The sequence below is a fragment of the Gorilla gorilla genome, chromosome 4, assembly GCF_029281585.2.
Source record: "Gorilla gorilla gorilla isolate KB3781 chromosome 4, NHGRI_mGorGor1-v2.1_pri, whole genome shotgun sequence".
Lineage (NCBI taxonomy): Eukaryota > Metazoa > Chordata > Mammalia > Primates > Hominidae > Gorilla > Gorilla gorilla.
The window spans coordinates 33,815,984-33,836,368 of record NC_073228.2 but is presented as its reverse complement, the minus strand read 5'-3'; the positions used below and the strand labels follow the sequence as shown (position 1 = coordinate 33,836,368).

General features: G+C 43.1%; 1 protein-coding gene across 1 annotated transcript in view; it reads left to right on the top strand.

The window, feature by feature from the left end:
• Positions 1–20,385, top strand: part of LPO (lactoperoxidase) — a 50,292-nt gene that overhangs the window by 1,927 nt on the left and 27,980 nt on the right. The gene's annotated exons all lie outside the window — the stretch shown is intronic.

Below are 20,385 nucleotides of genomic sequence, written 5' to 3'. Positions count from 1 at the left end.
TCTCATTGTTCAACTCCCACTTATGAATGACAACATGCAGTGTTTGGTTTTCTGTTCCTGTGTTAGTGTGCTGAGGATGATGGCTTCCAGCTTCATCCATGTCCCTCCAAAGGACATGATCTCATTCCTTTTTATGGCTGCATAGTATTACATGGTGTATATGTACCACATTTTCTTTATCCAGTCTATCACTGATGGACATTTGGGTTGGTACCATGTCTTTGACATTGTAATTAGTGCTCCAGTAAACATACGTGTTCATGTGTCTTCATAGTAGAATGGCTTATATTTCTTTGGGTATATACCGAGTAATGAGATTGCTGGGTCAAATGGTATTTCTGGTTCTAGATCCTTGAGGAATCTGCACACTGTCTTCCACAATGGTTGAACTAATTTATATTCCCACCAACAGTGTAAAAGTGTTCCTATTTCTCCACAGCCTCGCCAGCATCTATTGCTTCCTGACGTTTTAGTAATTGCCATTCTGACTGGTGTGAGATGGTATCTCATTGTGGTCTTGATTTGCATGAACCAGGATTCTTAAAACTGAGATCCATGAGTGGGATTCAAGAAGTCTATGAATCCTTTCCCTAGAATTCTGAATGGGGGATTTTTCTAGAAAGAGTTCATAGCTTTTATCAGATTCTCAAAGGAGTTTGTACCATGATATCAAGAATGGCTTGGGCCAGACACAGTGGAGTTTAGACCCAGGAGTTTAGACCCACCGGGGCAACATATTTTTTATTTATAAAAAATAAAAAAAATTAGCCAGGTTTGGTGGTGCATGCCTGTGGTCCCAGCTACTTGGGAGGCTGAGGTGGGAGGATCACGTGGGCCAAGGAGGTCGAGGCTGCAGTGAACATAATTTAAAAGGAAGAAGTAAAATTGTGTATATCTACATACAATATGAACCTAAACAATCCTAAAGAATCTACAAAAATGCCAGCAGAACTAATAGAGTTATAGAATACAAGGTCAATATACAAAAATCAATGGTATTTCTATATACTAGGAACAAACCATTTGAACTTGAATTTTAAAAATCACAGCCATTTAAAATAACATCCAAAAGCACAAAACATAAAATTAACAAAATATGTGCAAGCCTTGTACACTTAAAATGTCAAAACATTGGTAAGATGAAGACCTGGATAAAGTAGAGTACTATAACATGTCCATGGATTGGAAAAATCTGTATCATTAAGGTAATTATCCTCAAGATGATCTAAATCTCAGTAAAAATCCCACCAGGTTTCTTTGTAGAATTGACAAGCTGACTCTTAACATCTATATGGAAATGCAAAGGAGTTACATGGTTAAAAGAATTTTGAAAAAGATCACGCCTGTAATCCCAGCACTTTGGGAGGCTGAGGTGGGCGGATCAAGAGATTAGGAGATTGAAACCATCCTTGCCAACATGGTGAAACCCTGTCTCTACTAAAAATACAAAAATTAACTGGGCGTGGCAGCAGGCACCTGTAGTCCCAGCTACTCCAGAGGCTGAGGCAGGAGACTCGCTTGAACCCAGGAGGTGGAGGTTGCAGTGAGCCGAGATCACACCACTGCACACCAGCCTGGCAACACAGCAAGACTCTGTCTCAAAGCAAAAAACAAAAAAGAGTCCAAAATAGATCTGTACATAGATGGCCTATCAATTTTTGACAAAGGTCCCAAGGTAATTCAATGGAGAAAGGACAGCATTTTCAACAAATAATGCTGGAATAATAAATCCATAAGCAAAACAAATTCAAAGATGAACAAAATTCAACTCCTTACCCTACACAATTTAATGAATTGAAGCAAAATGGATCATAGACCTAAAAAGTAATAGTTACAACAATAAAACTTCTAGACAGAAACATAGGGACAGATCATTGAGATTCTGAGTTGGGTAAATATTTTCTTAGGACTCAAAATGTACAAACTATAGAAGAAAAAATCAATTGTCATCAAAATGCACAACATCTTTTCTTCGAATGACACTGTCAAGAAAATAAAAAGACAAGACACACTGAAAAATATTTGCAAAACACCTATCTAATAAAGGACTTATATCTGGAACATATAGTCTTACACCTCAGTAATAATAATACAAACAATCTTATTTTTTAAATGGTCAAAAGATTTGAACAACTTACCAGAGAATATACGTGAATGACATTAACCCAGGAAAAGATACTTGATATCATTAATCATCAGAACATTACATATTAAAAACACAAAGATACCACAGCACACCTATTACAATGGCTAAGATTTAAAAGTTAGACCATATTAAATGCTAGTGAGGATGTGGAGCAACTGGAACTCTCATAATTACTTATCAGAATGCAAAATAGTACAGCCACTTTGGGAAACTGGAAATTTCTTATAAAGTGAAACATTTACATACCATATGATCCAGCAATCTCACTCCTAAGTATTTACTCAAGAAAAATGACAATATGTGTCCACAAAAAGGCCTGTATGTAAATGTGTATAACAACTTATAATAGTAAAAATGGGAAACAGTCCAAATGTCCATCAATGTGTAAATGTTTAAATAAATTGTGTAATTTGTATAATATTTATACAATGAAAACTACTCCATAATAAAAACAAAGTGACTACTGATACATAAAACCACATGGATGAATCTCAAAATCATTATGCTCAGTGAAAGAAACCAGACATAAAAGACTATATACTGTACAATATATTCGATATGGCATTCTTTAAAAGGGAAAAATTATAGAGATGGAAAATAGATCAGTGGTTGCCAAGGATTGGGTGTGGGGATAGGAATTGAGTATAAAGGGCAGTGTGAGGGAATTTTAGGGGTGACGAGACCGTTCTAAATCTGTGGTGATGCTAAACAACTTGTTGCATTTGTTAAAAACCTGCAGAAGTGTATCAGTGAGTGAATTTTACTGTATGTAAATTTTAAGCTATTTACCAGGTTGTGAGGGGTACTTAAAATGGAATGCAGACTATGACAAATGACTCTGTTATAGATGACTCATCTAACCACACTGAAGGGGGTGAGGAAGCAAAGAGCCAACCTAAGTAATTTTGGAAAACTATTTTGGCTGAAAGCTGAAGGATGAAGACAGAAAGATCTGTCCACAAACACTGTACTCTAGTTGGTAAATTTGTTCCTCAGAGGAGTTGAGTTAGCAATTCTAAAGCTACTTTATGTACGTACTATCACTAAACAAATAAGTAAATATGTGGTAGATAATGAGTACCACTTCTGTGTCTGAGAAGGAAGTTATAAATAAGGAAAGGGGTGAAGGCAAGAATGGACCCTGTGATGCTGGATCAGAGTTGGAGGTAGCAGTAAAAATTCATGGGTGTTTAAAAATATATGTATAAATACCACTTGGTTGAGTCTTTTTTTTAAGAAATAAATAATAATAATAATAATAAATAGGCCAGGCATGGTGGCTCATGCCTGTAATCCCAGCACTTTGGGAGGCCAAGGTAGGTGGATCACCTGAAGTCAGGAGTTCAAGACCAGCCTGGCCAACATGGCGAAACCCCATCTCTACTAAAAATACAAAAATTAGCCAGGTGTGGGGTACATGCCTGTAATCCCAGCTACTCGGGAGGCTGAGGCACAAGAATCACTTGAACCCAGGAGGTGGAGGTTGCAGTGACCTGAGATCACGCCACTGCACTCCAACCTGGGCAAAAGAGTGAGACTCCATCACAAAAAAAAAAAAAGAAAAAGAAAAAGAAATTTTAAAAATATATGTAAAAGAGTCAGAAATGTGTGTGTGTGTGTTTATATATATATATATATGCATGAGTTAGTATCCACACATGTAACTTCTAGCTCTGTCTACTGAGAGAGCCCAGAAGCAGTCACTCCTCAACAGAAATGAGCATACCTAGTACCCAGACCTTGGTTTCTAAAGACCATTCTCCACTACAAAGGAATCAGGGCTCCTTGGAGAATTCATTGTTTCCCAGAGAAGCAGCAAAATGAAACTTCTTAGACACTTCTTAGCTAGGTAACTCCTATCAGCCAAGAACAATCCTGATATGGGTATAGGTATGTGCTGTTAACAGTCAACATACTTAGCAGCTGGCAAAGAAGATCTTGGTAGGACACCAACAGCATCTGCTACAAGTACATTTTGGGGAGGTGACCCCAGGGAACATTGAATGGGAGTGGGGCTAAACTCAGGCCAACTTACTCAGGACACCACAATCATGAGTATCCCTGCCTCTTCCCAGGCCCCTTCCAGGCAGTGTGCCAACAGGTAGAACAGGTGAGACTACATGAGTATTACCATGTTGATATTACCAGAGTCAGTAGGAGAATAAAATAGTTCAGCGTTACCCAGGAGCTGAGCATCTGAAGCAGGTCGCTTGTATATCCTAGCCAGATCTTAAATGTCTTTTCCAAAGAAACGTACTAAGCTTCTGACAACTAATTGCTTTATCTTGAGCAGCCCTGTTTTCCCTACAGTGTCCAACAGGTTAGCTCAGGTCTCCAGTGATGTGTCAAGACTTGGGGCAATAGGAGTGTTCTAAACAGTAGGACACTGATAATATTGGCTCCTATGGCTCCTCCTCCTCAAGAAGAGGATTCAATTTTTTAGAAATACAGGGACTTTACAATCCACCTTCCATGCTCCTCCCATTCTTGGTATTCTCCTGGAAATCACAAAGAAATTAATCTCTTCAGGAAATTCTAATAAGCCAGTCTTCTCCTTTTCTTTTTCCAGAACTTTCCACCAACTATGGGATTCTTTCAAGTTTGATCTCATTATAGCCCACTGACTTTTTCCAAATCATCAGTGAGCTTTTGAAAGTATACATTCATATTTACCCAATAATTTTAAGTCAAGATTTTGGCTCTTGTCTCAAAAGAATCATTTGGCTTCAGCTATTAGAACTGAAATTAGGTGGTTCCTTGAAATTGCTTTGAGTAAGAATTCTCAGCAATCCTGTCAGAGACTACAAGATATGGTAGTTAAGAGTTCGTGCCATAATTCATTAATTAATTCACTTAATTTATTCAAAAAAATTTGTGTTTTGATGGTCTTGGAGTATGTAGTATACTAAACAGTCTCTGACCTCATGAAATTTACATTATGGTTGGGGTAGGTAGACAGTAAACAAACAAAAAAGCAAAACATAGTACAATATATGGTGGTCAGTTCCACAAAGAAAAATAAAGCAAGAAAGAATAATGCTATGGTCTGAATGTCTCTTCCAAAACTCATGTTGAAACTTAATCCCCAATGTGGATTAATGAATTAATGAGCTGATGGATTAATGGATTATCATGGGAGGGGAACTGGTGAGAGACCTGACCTGGCACATGCACACTCAGCCCCTCGCCATGCGATACCGTGCACCACTCTAAGGAGAGTCCTCTCCAGGAAGAACACCCTCACCAGAGTGACCCCTCAACCTTAGACTTCTCAGCCTCTAGAACTGTGAGAAAGAAACTCTTTTTCTTTATAGGGATACCCAGTTTCATGCATTCTGTTATAAGCAACAGAAAACAAAGGTAATAAGAATTACAGGAGGAAGGCCAGACACAGTAGCTCACGCCTGTAATCCCAGCACTTGCAAGAGGACTGCTTGAGGCCAAGACCAGCCTAGGCAACATGGCAAGACCTTGTCTCTACACAAACTAAATTAAAAAAATTTAGCCAGGCATGGTGGTGCATGCCTGTAGTTGTAGCTACTCAGGAGGCTGAGGTGGGAGTATTGCTTAAGCCCAGGAGTTTAAGGCTGCAGTGAGCTGTGGTCGTGCCACTGCACTCCAGCATGCGTTAACAGAGCGAGACCCTGTCTCAAAAAAGCAAAAAAAGAATTGTAGAAAAAGAAGAGTTTGACATTTTTTAAAACGGAAATCTGGAAACAGTAACTAAGACTGTGATATTTAAGCAAGTACTCAAAGATGGTGAGGAAATGAGCCATGTGGATATCTGGAGAATGAGCACTTCAGGCAGATGAAACAGCAAATGCAAAGCTGGGTGCTGGGACATGAGTATATTTTGTCTCAACTGTCTTACAACTGATGCAAGATTTTTTCTCAGCCCCTTCACTGGACTTACAGCAGGGGTACCCTGTCTACTCAGCCCACCACGCTCAACCCCTTGCAGGAGGGAGCACATGAGCGAGTGAATGTGGGGTCCAGCCAGCCACTCCTAGTGCCAACACAAGAGCAACCTCCATGCAGGGCCTGCAGAGGCACCCAGCTAAGGGTGCCCGAAATCCCAAAGGCCCAGAGGGGTTGTTACAGTGCTCCTTTAGTTCCACTGTCCACGGATAGTGGTGTGTTAACAGTTCAGTTGGCCCCTTACCTCATCACGTGGGGAAGCTGCCCTCCACCAGCGAGGGCAAAGGGCCAGTGTGACAACCTTTCTCGGTAAAGTGTCCCAAGCTCTTGTCCAGGGTCCAAGAAAAATGAAGTCACATGGACAGCTGAAGGATGGCAAAGGTGGAGAATTTTAGTGAATGATAAAAATGGCTCAGTGGATAGGGGAACAGGAGAGGCAATGAGAAGGGCAGGTCATCTTCCCCAAAGTCAGGTTGTCTCTTCACAAAGTCAGGAGTCTCCTCTTCTACTGACTGAGCCTGGGGTCTTTATAGGCACAAGATGGGGAGTGTGTGCTGATTGGTCTGTGAGTATGCAAAAAAAGTTAAAGTGAAAACACCACTCAAAGGCGGGCATGACTGTGTAGAAAACCAATTAGGAAAAGCTAGATATATGTGAAATAGGTGAAGGATGGGGATCAATCAGAGGAAAGCACATCAAACAGGAGGACAAGTTCTCAAGCCAGTCCAAGGATTTAACTTGTAGCTTGGCTTTCAGGATTTAAATTGTCTTCGACTTGGAGGTGGGTACCCAACCCTGTCTGTCTAGGCATTTGGCTGCCTCCTGTCACTATCATTATATGTGAATAATTAGAATAGTTTATACTGTTAAATTAAACCTGTCTCCAAGCTCCCCCTCAGCAGAGCTGATGTGATGTTCAATGTTGTTATTGTGGCCCCTTCCACTTCCTGGACTCAGTGCAGAGTTCCTAAGCCCCAGAAAGGGGCCTCCAATCCATGCTGGTCAGTGCTGGGGTGGTCATGCCCCAAGCTCCCAGCTGAGCAGGCTGCTCTCTGCTTACCATGTCCATCTTCCTCCTTGTGACTAACTTGGCCTCCAAAGACCACAGCCTATAGAGTCCAGTCCCAGATATCCATGTACCACCCTGTCAGAGGTCCATGCAGAAATTCTGCCCCATGCAGGAATGCTGCAAGAGAGCTGAAATTCCCTTTTTCTTGGTCCTGCATCTCCAAGGTAACTACCAATCCCTCCAACCCTATAGGCTTCAGCAACCTACCAGTTTCCTCTCCATTCTCCCTCCTCCCTCCCCCGCCCCCCACCGTACCTCAATTGAGCTCCCTAGCCCTGTGAGCTATGTTTGTTTGTCACTTGTGTTTTTGTTTGTTGTTATTTGTTTGGTTAGTTTGGTCTATTGTTTATTTGCTTGTTTATTTTGTTTTTTCAAAACAAAGGCTTGTTAATCTTCCCAAAGACAAAGAAAATTCTGCCCTCCAGGACACAAAGCTTTAATTGCTCTCTTGAGAGAGGGTGAAGGGAAAGGTATTTTAGTCTTTGAACGGAAGAAAATTAAGATTTCAATCGCATTAACATCTCTGGAATCCTTTCCCAGCTCTCCACCTCCAGGACCACCAGGCACTACCTCTTTCCAGGATACCATTAGTTCCTACCTTCGTCATTGCAACAGGGTGCCTCCTGACCTTCCTCTCTGCAGTCCTACCCTCCACCTCTTCCCCACCCTAAAGCCAAGTGATCTTTCTAGAGCAATAATCTAATGACCCTTAAAATATCTTTGCCAATTAAGGAACAGGCACATGTTCCAATTCAGGCCAGTGAGACGTAAGAAAAAGCTTGCCAGGATTTCTGGGAAAGCTATTCTTTCTCTTCTGTGAGATTCTCTGCCTTCCCCTGCAGGGGGTTGTGTGCCATTTTGCCTGCAAGGGAAGGATGGAGTTGAAGCTGAGAGGAGGTAAAGCCAGGAGAACTGCAGGGTGAAGGAAGCCAGGCCCATTGAAGTAATTCAACCCTGAAGTCAACCCTATCCCTGGATTCTTGTTAGAGGTTTTTTTTTTTTCAAATGATCAAAAAATATGGAACAATTATTGGTTGCATAGCAATGTGAATACTTGACAAAACTGAACAGTACACTTAAACATAGTTAAGATGGTAAATTTTATATTATGTGTATTTTACCACAACTAAAAAAAATTACACCAACAACAGCAGCACAAATATGGAACAAATCGTATAATCACCATCCATGTGCCCAGCATTCAATTTGAAATTTGCCTTGTTAGTTAAGCCAATTTGAGCTAGTTTGTTGGTGACCTGGACCCAGCAAACGCATGCTAAGTAATACGGAATGTGTGCCTGGAAGTAGGCATGCTGCAATTAACAGGCTTACACTTGATGGAATTGGCTGAAGAGATAGGGCTTGCTCATGAGCTAGAAAGTTAGCAATCCTATTTAAGGGATTGTGAAATAGAACTGGTTTCTCTGCCTGTTGAAGTTTAATGTGCAAAAAAAATCACCTGGGGATCTTGTTCAAATGAAGATCCTGATTTGGTGGGAACTGAGAGTCTGCATTCCTAACAAGCTCCCAGGTGGTGCCACTGCTGCTGAGCCATGGACCACACTTTGGATAGGAAGGAGTTACACTGATGTGTCTGGGAATGGGGACCACATACTATGCAGGCTGTTGCATTAGGAGGATGGTGGGGAAAATTCAGGATATTGGATTGTGTTACCAACTTCTTACAGCCCTCAGTAAGGTTCTACAAGAGACAGGCCCTTAGTTTCACACTGGCCTATGTGAAAACAAGAAAATACATCTCTGTTAAGAGAGGTTCTCTCTTGGCGGGGCACGGTGGCTCATGTCAGCACTTTGGGAGGCTGAGGCAGGTGGATCACAAGGTCAGGAGTTCAAGACCAGCCTGTCCAAGATGGTGAAACCCCGTCTCTACTAAAAATACAAATATTAGCTGGACGCGGTGGCAGTGCCTGTAATCCCAGCTACTCGGGAGGCTGAGGCAGGGGAATTGCTTGAACCCGGGGGCGGAGGTTGCAGTGAGCCGAAGTTGAGCCACTGCACTCCAGCCTGGGTGACAGAGTGAGACTCCATCAAAAAAAAAAAAAAAAGAGGTTCTCTCTGCCTATGAACTGCAATTTAAAAATGGCTGAAATGTGATCACGTGACTATGTCATCTTGGTCAACTTTTTAGAGTCTGCCCATATTTGTAGAATGAATGCATGAATGAGTGAGTGAGCTTGCTATAAGAAAGAGCTAGATAATTAGAGCCTCCCAGCAATGAAGCAGGTTGCCATGTAAATACTGAGCTCCCCAACCCCGGAAGTGTTCAAGCAGTGATTTGATGACCATCTGTCAGCTTTAATGTAAATAAATATGACCTGGGGATTTTGTGAAAATGCAGATTCTGATTTGGTACATCTGGGTGGGGCCTGAGATTCTGTATTTCTGAGTAGCTCCCAGAAGATTCCAATGCTATAAGACTTTGGATCATACCTTGAGGAGCAAGGATGTAGTGGGGAATCCTACAGAGGGTAGAAAGTTCAGCTAGATTAGTGGTTTCCAAATCTGCCCATATGTCAGACTCACCCAGGAGATTTATTAGAAATAAAGGTTCTCCAACTCCAATGCCAGAGCTGGAATTCTGTAGACCAGGAGCAGAGTCTGGATGCCTGTATTTTTCCCAAGCTTTCCACTGATTCAGATGCAACCTTTGGGAATCACTGAACCAGAGGCTTCTGAAATGTTGTTCAAACTCTAAGCTTACTTTTTAAAAGAATCAGACAAATATAAATCAGGATGAGGCAAAGCCAGGCTGACTAAAATCCCCTTGCTATATTTACTTGGCAAATATCACCAGGGTCAAAACACTGCCTTGTTATTTATGAGTCCTAGATCTATGCTTAAATCCATTTCTAGAGAATGTCATATTTCCTATATTTTTGCAGATTGGAATTACATTGTGCTCTTAAAGTAGCCCAATTAATGATTTCTTGAACCCCAGCAACTTGTAGTGAAACAACATAATTATGTTAAAAAAGGGAACTTCCACATTAGATTTCTTGGAGAATGTTTCAAAAGATAAAAATAGCAAGGAAATCTAGGATTGTGTGACACATTGAAAACATCCCACAAACGGGAATCTTCCCAATTGAGTCTGTTAGGTCATGGTCTCTTGCTCTCATTGCAGCTGTGAGCAGGGAATTGCAGATCCCTAATCTGAGGCTGTAAAGTTTTATTGCTACAGATTTGATAAGTTCTAGGAGGGCAGAATCTCAGGCAGATTTGATCAATTTCTGTTTTTCTTACCCATTCATCATTTTCTCTTTTGACATGGCCACAAATGGGAGGGTTCATGAAGGTGGGCCAGCACCACGTTTTAGAACTTGGGGCTGGAGGGAGAGGCTGGACTTTTACCCCATTGCAGGGGTTAGAAGGGCCAGTTGAATTTGTAGGATGTGAAATCCAGTAAGGACCATGATTAAATTGCCAGCAGTGGCAGTGCCTCAGGCACTGGATCAAAATTCAGGGCAAAACTTCAGAGTTTAGACGTGGAAAGCTAACAGTGGGGCCATCACCTCATGGGGGGCCGGGTACTGAAGTCAAAATGGGCCTCCTGAAATCTGTAGCAAGAAGGGAAAAGAGAAAACATGAGTTACTATAAGCAATGCAGGCCGGTTTTCAGCTGTCAGGCTAGGAAATTCTGCTAGGCTTTATTTCAGCAGACGGACATCATCAGCTATGCAGTATCCAGGTCCACAGGGACTTCAGAGAGGTGGAAGCGACTAGCCTAGGTTGCCGAGTTCAAGAGCAGAAACCCTGCCTGGGCCAGCTGTTGTCCTCAGGCTGAAGATGGACTCTTTCACATCCATGTGACCAAAAGAGGGCAAAACTAGAGCTGGCTCCTTGGGGACAGGGTGGTGCCATGGCCCCCATCATCTCCTTTTTTCTTCCCATCAGATAGCAAGCAGCTCATTGGAGAGCCACACAGTCACCAGGACAGAGAGAATGCCCAGCAGCAGAAGCCAAAAAGAGAAACTTTCCCTTTCTGTCTCCCCTGTCTGTGGCGTGCAACCCAGCTATGAGGACGTGGGGTTGAAGCCATTTCCTTTTTCAGTTTCAGCTTCTGACCCTCCTCAGGATTGGAAGTGGCGATTCAGAGGCTGGGAGGGTGAAAGCATGACTTCTCAAGAACCAGCTCGTGCTGAAGTCACTGCTCACCTTCCTGTCTCAGGGATGCTCCTGATGCTAATGACGTCATGTGAATCATGCTCTACGTGTCTGCATGCCTGAGCCGAACTTATCCTCATGGCACCCTGTGAGGCAGGCTGCTGCTCCTACTCCCACTCACCAGAAGAGGAAGCCGAGGCTCAGAAACTGAGTAACTCTTGGTGTTACACAGCCACCGAGCAGGGTCATCAGGGCCCTATGAGATTTCCTTCTGACTCCGCTCTGAACTCACTCTCGTAGGCCCAAGCTGGGCGCCTCCCCTAGGGAACACCGTAGTGGCCCAGAAAACAGAGAGCACAGGTTACATTTGGCTCACATTCCTGGTGTGTCCACTGTAGGTTGCTGTGAAGTAAATTTTAAATTTTTATATAAAAACGAACAGATAATTTCTTGAGTGGGACATAAAAGCATGAATTTGAAAGTTAAAATGTAAGATATTGACCTTTTACTTAATAATAATGTAACAATATTGCTTTATTAACTGTGACAAATGTACCATTGTAAAATAAGATAATCATAATGAAAACTGGGTGTGGAGTGTGCAGGGACTCTATTATCTTTGTAATAATATGGTAAATCTAAAATTGTTGTAAAATAAAAATTTTTCTCTTTAAAAAAGTAAGATATCAAATAAATTTTAGAATCTCAGTTTCCTTCAGGGGTACCTGGTCATGATTATCTTTTGTTAGAGGCATATCAGAGGCCATGTTGCTCGCTGAGTAGAAGGACATTCTACAGTGCACACTTACAGCCTCTTGAAAAGCCTGTATTCATTAAGAGAAGAAAAAGAGGGTGGGACAGTGAAGATTCTTTCACTTCCTGTCCCCAGTCTCTGTCCCCTTCTTAGCACTGTGCGAAGAGTGAGAGGTAATAACCACTTCACCCTCCCCAGGTTTCCACCAGAGTGGAAGGGATTCCATCACAGACAGACTATTTGAGCATTTCACCCCATTCCAGCCTCCACCACAATCTTCCAGAGCATGCGTTATCCTCATGTACCCCAAAATCATCAGGGCGGAGCCCCAGGAGGGAAGTAGTGAGAATTCAACCATTTACAGTAAGTCCTGGGGAGCGCACACCCTGCACCCTGCCCCACCTTGTGGGTTAGTCAGCAAGCAGGGCAGGACGCCTTCTCAGGGCACCTACTCAGGACCCCAGTCTCCCTCCAGCATAGACACCGAAGACGGCAGCTTCGCAAGCCTGGGCACGAAGCAAGCATGGGTTCTGTTGCTTCTGAAAGATTCTTTCAGCGTCTGGGAAATAGGCATTGAAGTTCTGTCTTAAGCCTGGAAAAGGATGCTTGAACTGCTATTTTCTCCCAACTGTAAATGAGCCAAGATTTAGTCGTTCATTACGATCTCTCGGCTCTCTCTGTTTCTTTCCAGCTTCTGATGGGCGGTGGGGGCTCTAAATCAAGGAAAATGGAAGAGAAAAGAGAAAACTTCAGAAATTATTCCTTCTAGCTACATTTTTTATAATTTTATTTTTAAGGTTTTTAAGAGACAGGGTATTGCTCTGTCACCCAGGCTGGAGTATAGTGGCACTATCATGGCCCACTGTAACCTTGAACTCCTGGCCTCAAGGGATCCTCCTGCCTCAGCCTCTGAAAGTGCTGGGATTATAGGTATGAGCCACCACACCCAGCCCTAGCTACACTTTAGTGCAGTATTTCATTCAGGTTAGAAAATGGTCTTCAGAGACAACTTTAGAACTGACAGTCAAGAACTTGGACTTGAATGACTGAATTAAGCCAAGGTAATTTTACACCAGTGTCATCATCTTTATCATCAAAGCAAATCTTATTGATTGTACAATGTAATTTATAGCTCTTGAGAAGTTTCTGATTTAATTTGGGCAAGAGGAAAGATGCATAAAGAGACAATAAATAAGAAAAGCAAAGGGGAGAAAGAATTAGTGTGCAATGCTTTCTGGAGCTTGGCAGACAGGGATAGCTTCATGGAGAAGACAAGGCTTGAGCTAGATATTGGACTTGGACAAGAAGGGAGAGAACGAGTCAGGTATGGAGAATGGCAGATGAACAGACAGAGGATCAGGAATGTGCATGGCATGTCAGGGAATGAATAGTTTACTTGGCTGCAACAAAGAGCTTGGGTAAAGGCACAATATGTGATAGGCTGGGATAGACACTGGCTTAGGCAGTATAGGGCCTTGGCTAATACCTAAGGCCTTGTCCTGTGGGTAGTGGGGTGCTGTGTACAGAAAACTTTAGCGTAAAGGGGCATGCAGTTTTGGGGCAGAGTCAGGAAGACCAGTGAGAAGGCTATGACATTGGAGCAAAATAATTGTAATTTTTTTGCAATTACAGAAATTGGGGCCGGGCACAGTGGCTCACACCTATAATCCCAGCACTTTGGGAGGCCGAGGTGGGTGGGTCAGTTGAGGTCAGGAATTCGAGACCAGCCTGGCCAACATGGTAAAACCCTGTTTCTACTAAAAATAGAAAAAATTAGCCAGGCATGGTGGCGCAAGTCTGTAGTCCCACCTACTTGGGAGGCTGAGGCAGGAGAATCACTTGAACTCAGGAGGCAGAGGCTGCAGTGAGCCAAGATAATTCCACTGCACTCCAGCCTGGGCAATAGAGTGACACTCTGTCTCAAAATAAATAAATAAATAAATAAATAAAGTGGGGGGTAATTCAGGGCAGGGCAGAACCAGAATGTGGGGAAGTCAAGGAAGCCACAGAGGCAAGAGATTTATGAAGGACAAATGGACAGGATTCGGTGACCAAGAAGATGGGAGGAAGGGGAGGAAGAGAAAAGAGGGAAAGAAAAAAGAAAAATGCCCAGGGTGTCTCCCTGGTTTCCAACTTGAGTGACAGAGAATGATCACATTCCCAGCAGAATTTTTCTTCTTTCTCAACAAGATTCTTCCTGTTCTTTTGTTTCTGGTTGTCCCTCAGAACTAAGGAGAAACAGCCTTTGGGATAGTTGTCCCCCTACCCCATCCCAGCTGGTCCTAAGAGTAAGAGCATAGGATTCTCATCCCCCTTTTATATAAAGAGAACCTGAGGGTATGTAATGTGTACAAGACTGTACAATGAGGCAGAAGCTCACTGGCACTGGGACCTACAAGATCTACTGATTCACAATTGGATTCTAAACATCACAGCCCAAGGGAACCAACACAATTACTTAGTGGACCCATTTCTCTTTCCAGAGAAGGAAACTGAGACCTCTGAATAAAGAGTAATTTTCCCAGTGTCACATGCTGCTGACTAGCAAGCTAGGACTAGAGCCTGGCTTGCTGAGTTTTAATAATCCAGTGCTCCTTGCATTTTTGCTAGTTGCTTTGTCACATCTGTATGCACATGTGTGTGCAAACACATACACGCACACACACACATGCTTGCTTGCTTGAGAAACAGGGCATTTTATTGGCATGATATTTTCTTTATGGACTTATCACAAAGCATATCATCAGACTGCTCACGGAATAACAATAGCAACTCAAGATTGTTTTTTGTTTAAAATCCTGTGTTTCTTTATTTGTGGCTTAAGTGGGAATTGGTTTATTGCCCCATCTCTACCCTGAGCAACTCAGGATTTATTCAGGGTCAGACTGTCTTGCTCCATTGAGGTCTATCCCCTTCCCCAGCCCTATGCCTACATTACCCTGCCAAGGCAGGGAACAGATCTGACAGCTTTTTTGCTTAAGCAAACTTATTAAAATTCATAATTTGTCAACTAATTAGGAAGAGAGAGGATTAGGAGTAAGAAAAAACCAGAAGCACATACTATTAGGTGCTCAGTGAATATTTAAGAGGAACAGGGAAAGAGGGAGGAAAGGAAAGACAACACTGAGGGGAAATGGGTGAATGGCATTAACTGAAAAAAAAAAAAAAGATTTGCCATTAATGAAGAGAAGGAAGAGACAGTATTCTGCCCATCCACCAGGTCGGTTCCCAGGGAAGCCCTTCAGTCTCAGCATGCTGTGGCTAAGTGGAAAAATTCATTGATCATAGGTTTGCCCGTTGGAACCCTTGTGTTATGCCAATCTCAGAAGCCACCAAGCATCAGATCAATTCTCCCACTAAAAAATACTAGAAGGCCGGACTCAGTGGCTCATGCCTGTAATCCTAGCACTTTGGGAAGCCAAGGCAGGAGGATCACTTGGGCCCAGGAGTTCGAGACTAGTCTGGGCAACATAGGGAAACCCTGTCTCTACAAAAAATTAAAAACTAGTAGGGAATGGTGGTGCATACCTGTAGTCCCAGCTACTTGGGAGGCTGAGGTGGGAGGATGGCGTGAGCCCTTGCACTGACTGGTGGTTGCGCCACTGCACTCTAGCCTGGGAGGCAGAGTGAGACCTTGTCTCAAAAAAAAAAAAAGTTGCTAGGAGAAGATAACAGAGCCTTCTCCTGTCTGCTAGGGAGACATACAACCCATCCCAAATATTTCTTTTTCTCATCTACAAATCCCTCCTCTCTCTCCAAAGGGGGCTGCCTGGCAATGTTCCCATCCCTTCCAACAGCTCATGCCGCCCTGGGACACCATTCAGAGAAGCTCTGCCATCTGCACACCCCTCCAGAGGCCAGGGACAGCTTAAGCCAGAGTGCCTGGGTTCCTCCCTTCTCTGGGGTAGAGCTAGTGGATGAATCCCAAAAGGGGTAAACATGGGCATATAGAGCCATCCTTGGGACAAGAAGTCTGTTTGTTTGGTGTTCTAGGAAGCCAACAAAAGGAAATGCATTTTAGCCAGGAAAGAAAAAAAAAAACAACCCTGCCCAGCTATGAATGACAGCCAAGCCAGCGGACAAAGGTGAAAACAGACAGCTAAGGAAGGGACTAGCTATGCGCCCATGGGAGAGAGCACCTGACATGGGCCCAGTGTGAGAGCTACGATCACCTTACACAAATAGAATGGTCACTGTGTTACCAACCATGAGTATCCTTTGGATCAACCAAAGGTTGTGTATGCAGCATGCAGCATTCTAATTCTAGAAGGCGACAGAGGTGAGCCAGCTATGTCCAAAATCAGTCTCATTTATAAACTGTGTGTTCCTGGGAAGTGTGCGTGCATGTTTGTGTGTGTGTGTGGGTGTGTGTACTGCCATGTGCCAGCGATAGACCTTATCTTCATTGGGTACTCCCTGCTGCTGCTGCTTTTGCTAAAATATCTTGGACTCTGCACTGACATATGAGAAGCTATTGGCCTTTTTAGCTTTCTCCTGGACTTTCTGCCTTCCACTCTCCATTTCTCAGGCCAATTTGCCATTCCCACATGGGAAGACATCTACCTGTGCTACAGATTTGACTAGACTGAGATAAACCCATGAAAACATGTCATCGCATGTCAGCAAAGCTCTCAAATAAAAATTAGCTATAGAACAATAGGCATGTCACTGTCAGATTGACTGCCTCCAGGTGTGCTTCATGGCCAGTATCAAGGAAGGTCCTTACTGGGCTGGAGCTGACACTGCCCCATCCTATTTGACCCATTACAGAAAGACCAAATCTAGGACATATCATATTATGTCATAACATGATAAAACCCAGGAATGATCAGACCTGTATTTTGCTGTTACCCTGACCAATAACTCACTATATTTTGTACAAAGGAAGCAATGTTATCCCATAGGGTCTTCTAAAAGGAAGTTCCATCTTCAGATTATTCAGAACCAACTAGGTCAAGATCTGCCTAACAACACAGCTTCCTGAACATATTAAGCATAAAACTCAGAGGCAAGAACCTTGAGAAACATGTGCCAAAGTTCAGGGAATGGTCAGACACAGAAAAACAATGCTTGGCTAAGGAGCTGAAGTGTGTTTCAAAGAAAACAAGAAGAGCCTGATGTCTCATTCACCTCTCCTGGACAGCTGCCTTCTTCCGAGATGCCCAGCTTATTTGCCTGGATTCATCACGAGAGAAGTAGTTTTAGATATATTCCACCATCCAGAGAAAGGAAATATCACTTTTTTGAAGGCGAACCAAGAAGTCTGGTTTGGGGTTGATAAATTTCTGACAGTTGCTCCCAGAGTATTTTCAACTCAAAGTATAATTTCATAAAGAGGCTTATTATGTTTTAAATTGTCTGTCTGTAAAATATACTTTCATGAAATTTTGTTTTCTCAGAATCTTCCTTTTTCCTTCTTGTATGAATCTAATGAACTTGAATTTCCAAAGTCATTGAGGTAGGAAAGGTATGTAACATTATGCTTGAGCTTTAGGTCAATAATTTATACGATAGTGGTGGTTTTGTTTTGTTTTGTTTTGTTGAGACAGAGTCTCGTCCTGTCACCCAGGCTGGAGTGCAATGGCATGATCTTGGCTCACTGCAACCCCTGCCTCCCAGGTTCAAGTGATTCTCCCACCTCAGCCTCCCAGGTAGCTGGGATTACAGGTATGCACCTCCATGCCTGGTTAATTTTTGTGTTTTTAGTAGAGACGGAGTTTCACCATGTTGGCCGGGCTGGTCTCGAACTCCTGACCTCAAGTGATCCACCCACCTCGGCCTCCCAGATACTGGAGTTTTTTAAATGGGTCACCCTATAGAAGGCATGAAGTCATAGAATCATAATAATTACCAAAACCAACCATTGATTTCAATACTAGAAAATTTGAGACACCAGAAGGTGAAGTGACTTGCCTAGAGCCGTACAATGGCAGAGGCAGGGACTGCAACCCACTATCCTAATGAAAGCTTAGGGCTCTTCTCACCCTTTGGTAGCCAAAAGTATTTTGAAATTTTGACCAAAAAAATTAATGTTTATTAATCACTTTAAATCCAAAAGATGAATCCACTGGATTCCATAGTAAATTGGGTGGAAAGTAAGGGAGGGATCAAAGGTGAATATATGAATGGGGAGAACCATTTAGCTAGGTGCAAAATTAATTGCGGTTTTTGCAATTACTTTTGCACCAACCTAATAATTGTTCATAATTCTAAGAGCTATTCGGATCCCATTAGGAGCTTAAGAGGGACAAATGTGCTCAGGGCATGCAGTTTTTGCCTTCCAGGACTAGATCAAGATCATGCATTTAAGCTAGAAAATGGAAAGAGGAGTTGCTTCACCCACAGTCAGTGCTATTGCATCAACCAATCCCTGCCATTCTGCAGTTTCCTGGTGTATCTGCCCGGAGTCACACAGTCTTTCCTGCTAAGCCTCAGCGTCTCCTCCAAGCCACATCAAAATTTTTCCTTCTGGGCCTTTCCCAGAAATAAATTCTTGCTGGAAGGTATAAAAGACCAGCTCCTCCAAGCAGAGCAACTCCCTGGCTGCCGTGAAAAGACAAGGCACTGGGCAGGTAAGACTCGTCAACTTTCATCTTTCCTGGTTTCTGCAAAGTTGATGATGAAATTTCCTAACGTCTTCTCAGAAAGCTTAACACTGGATTTGGACTTGTCTCTATCAGGCACTTTCTGGTGCCAGCTTTAGCCACCCCATGGCACACTCCTCTTGTTTGGTATAAGAGAGAATGTAATTAAGCCTCCCCCCACCACTGTGGGGGAAAAAGGCTTTTCTGTGTCTGAAAACTATGTCAGAGAATCATAAACTCTTAGGGCTGGAAGGTACCATAGACCTCTCTATCCACCTTGTTTAGGAACTGAGACCTAAGCAATTTAATGTGTCCAGAGTCACACAGGAATTTGGGGGAAAACAGTGACAGAATGGTGCTCCCCGTGCTGTTCTTGAGACAGTGTGATGAAATCTGGCCTCTCCACTATAGTGGAGATTTTGCAGTGTTTTAAGGGGTTCCCTAAGCCGGAGCTGTCAGGTCTTCATCTCATTTCCAACATCTCATGCCTGCCATCTGCAGCAGATCCGACCATCTAGTTTGCCCTCAATGTCTAGTCCTAGCTGTCTTAAGTGCCCTGTGGACACCTGGCTCTCAAGCAGGTGTGTGACCTGTATGCAGCAGTAGTAGGCAGGCTTCATTTTGGGAGAATGGGGTGGTTAAATTATATTTGTTTTTTATGCAATTGTGTGCCTCAAATCTTTTGGTTGAAGTAGATTATTTCTGCTCTAGAGGGCTTGATAAGAGCTATCTCTTCATTCTCATCCTGATCTTGGAGTCACTCAAAAGATCAAGAGAGTGTTCCTGCGGGTGATGGGGCAAGAATTATGGCTTTCCTATTGGCTCACTCCACCACCCTCCACAGGGCTCTTTACAGTCATGGAAGAGAATCTCACTGACTTCATCCCTTCTCAGGCCTTCCCCCTATCTCCTTGGTGACTGCTCAGCGACATTGAGAACCAAAGTCTGGAAGGCCTTGGTACTCAGAGTGTGGTCTGGAGACCAGCAACATCATCATCACCTGGAGCTTACTGGAAATGCAGACTTTCAGGCCCCTTCTATGACCTTCTGAGTCAGAATCTGCATTTACCAAAATCCCTAGGTGATTAGTAGGCACATTACAGTGTGAGAGGCTTGCCGAGGGACCATCTCTGCCCTCTCCCTCTGCAACCTCCAGATGCTGAACTTCTCTGCTCTAGGAGTTTTATTCATTCAGCATGCACCCAACACCTATTATGTATTGACATGCTTAGGTCCTGGGAAAACAAATAAATAAGATGGAGCCCTTGAGGAGTTCATGGTCTGATAGGGGAAACAGATGTGAAGACAGTAATATGAGATACGGATGAAATACTATGGGAGGACAGAAAAAAGAATGATCTAACTTTTCCTGGAGAAAACTGGTAAACTTCACAGAGGAGGTGGCATTTGGTCTGGGTTTTGAAGAATGAATAGGAGTTTATTAGCCAGAGAGGGTATTGTATAGGGAAGAGCATGAGTAGAGGCATGGGATTGTGGACCAGCCTGGCATTTGAGGGGCAAAGGCTGTGGCTCTGTCTCCGGATAGTGCTTCATGTCCCAGGGAAGGCTCCAGGCTTTGCTGAAAATCAAAGGGCTTGGGAAATGGTTTCTGCACTCAGCATGTTGATAAGAATATGGATAAATATCTACACATCACAGAAGCCTCTTGTTGGCCTCTTACACTCTAAAGCCCCATGCCCTCTTGCCCTGTGTGGTTCTGGCTGAAGACAGTGTCCCTCTAGAATCTTTTTGCACACCCCCTTTTCAGTGACATGACCTTGTATTTACC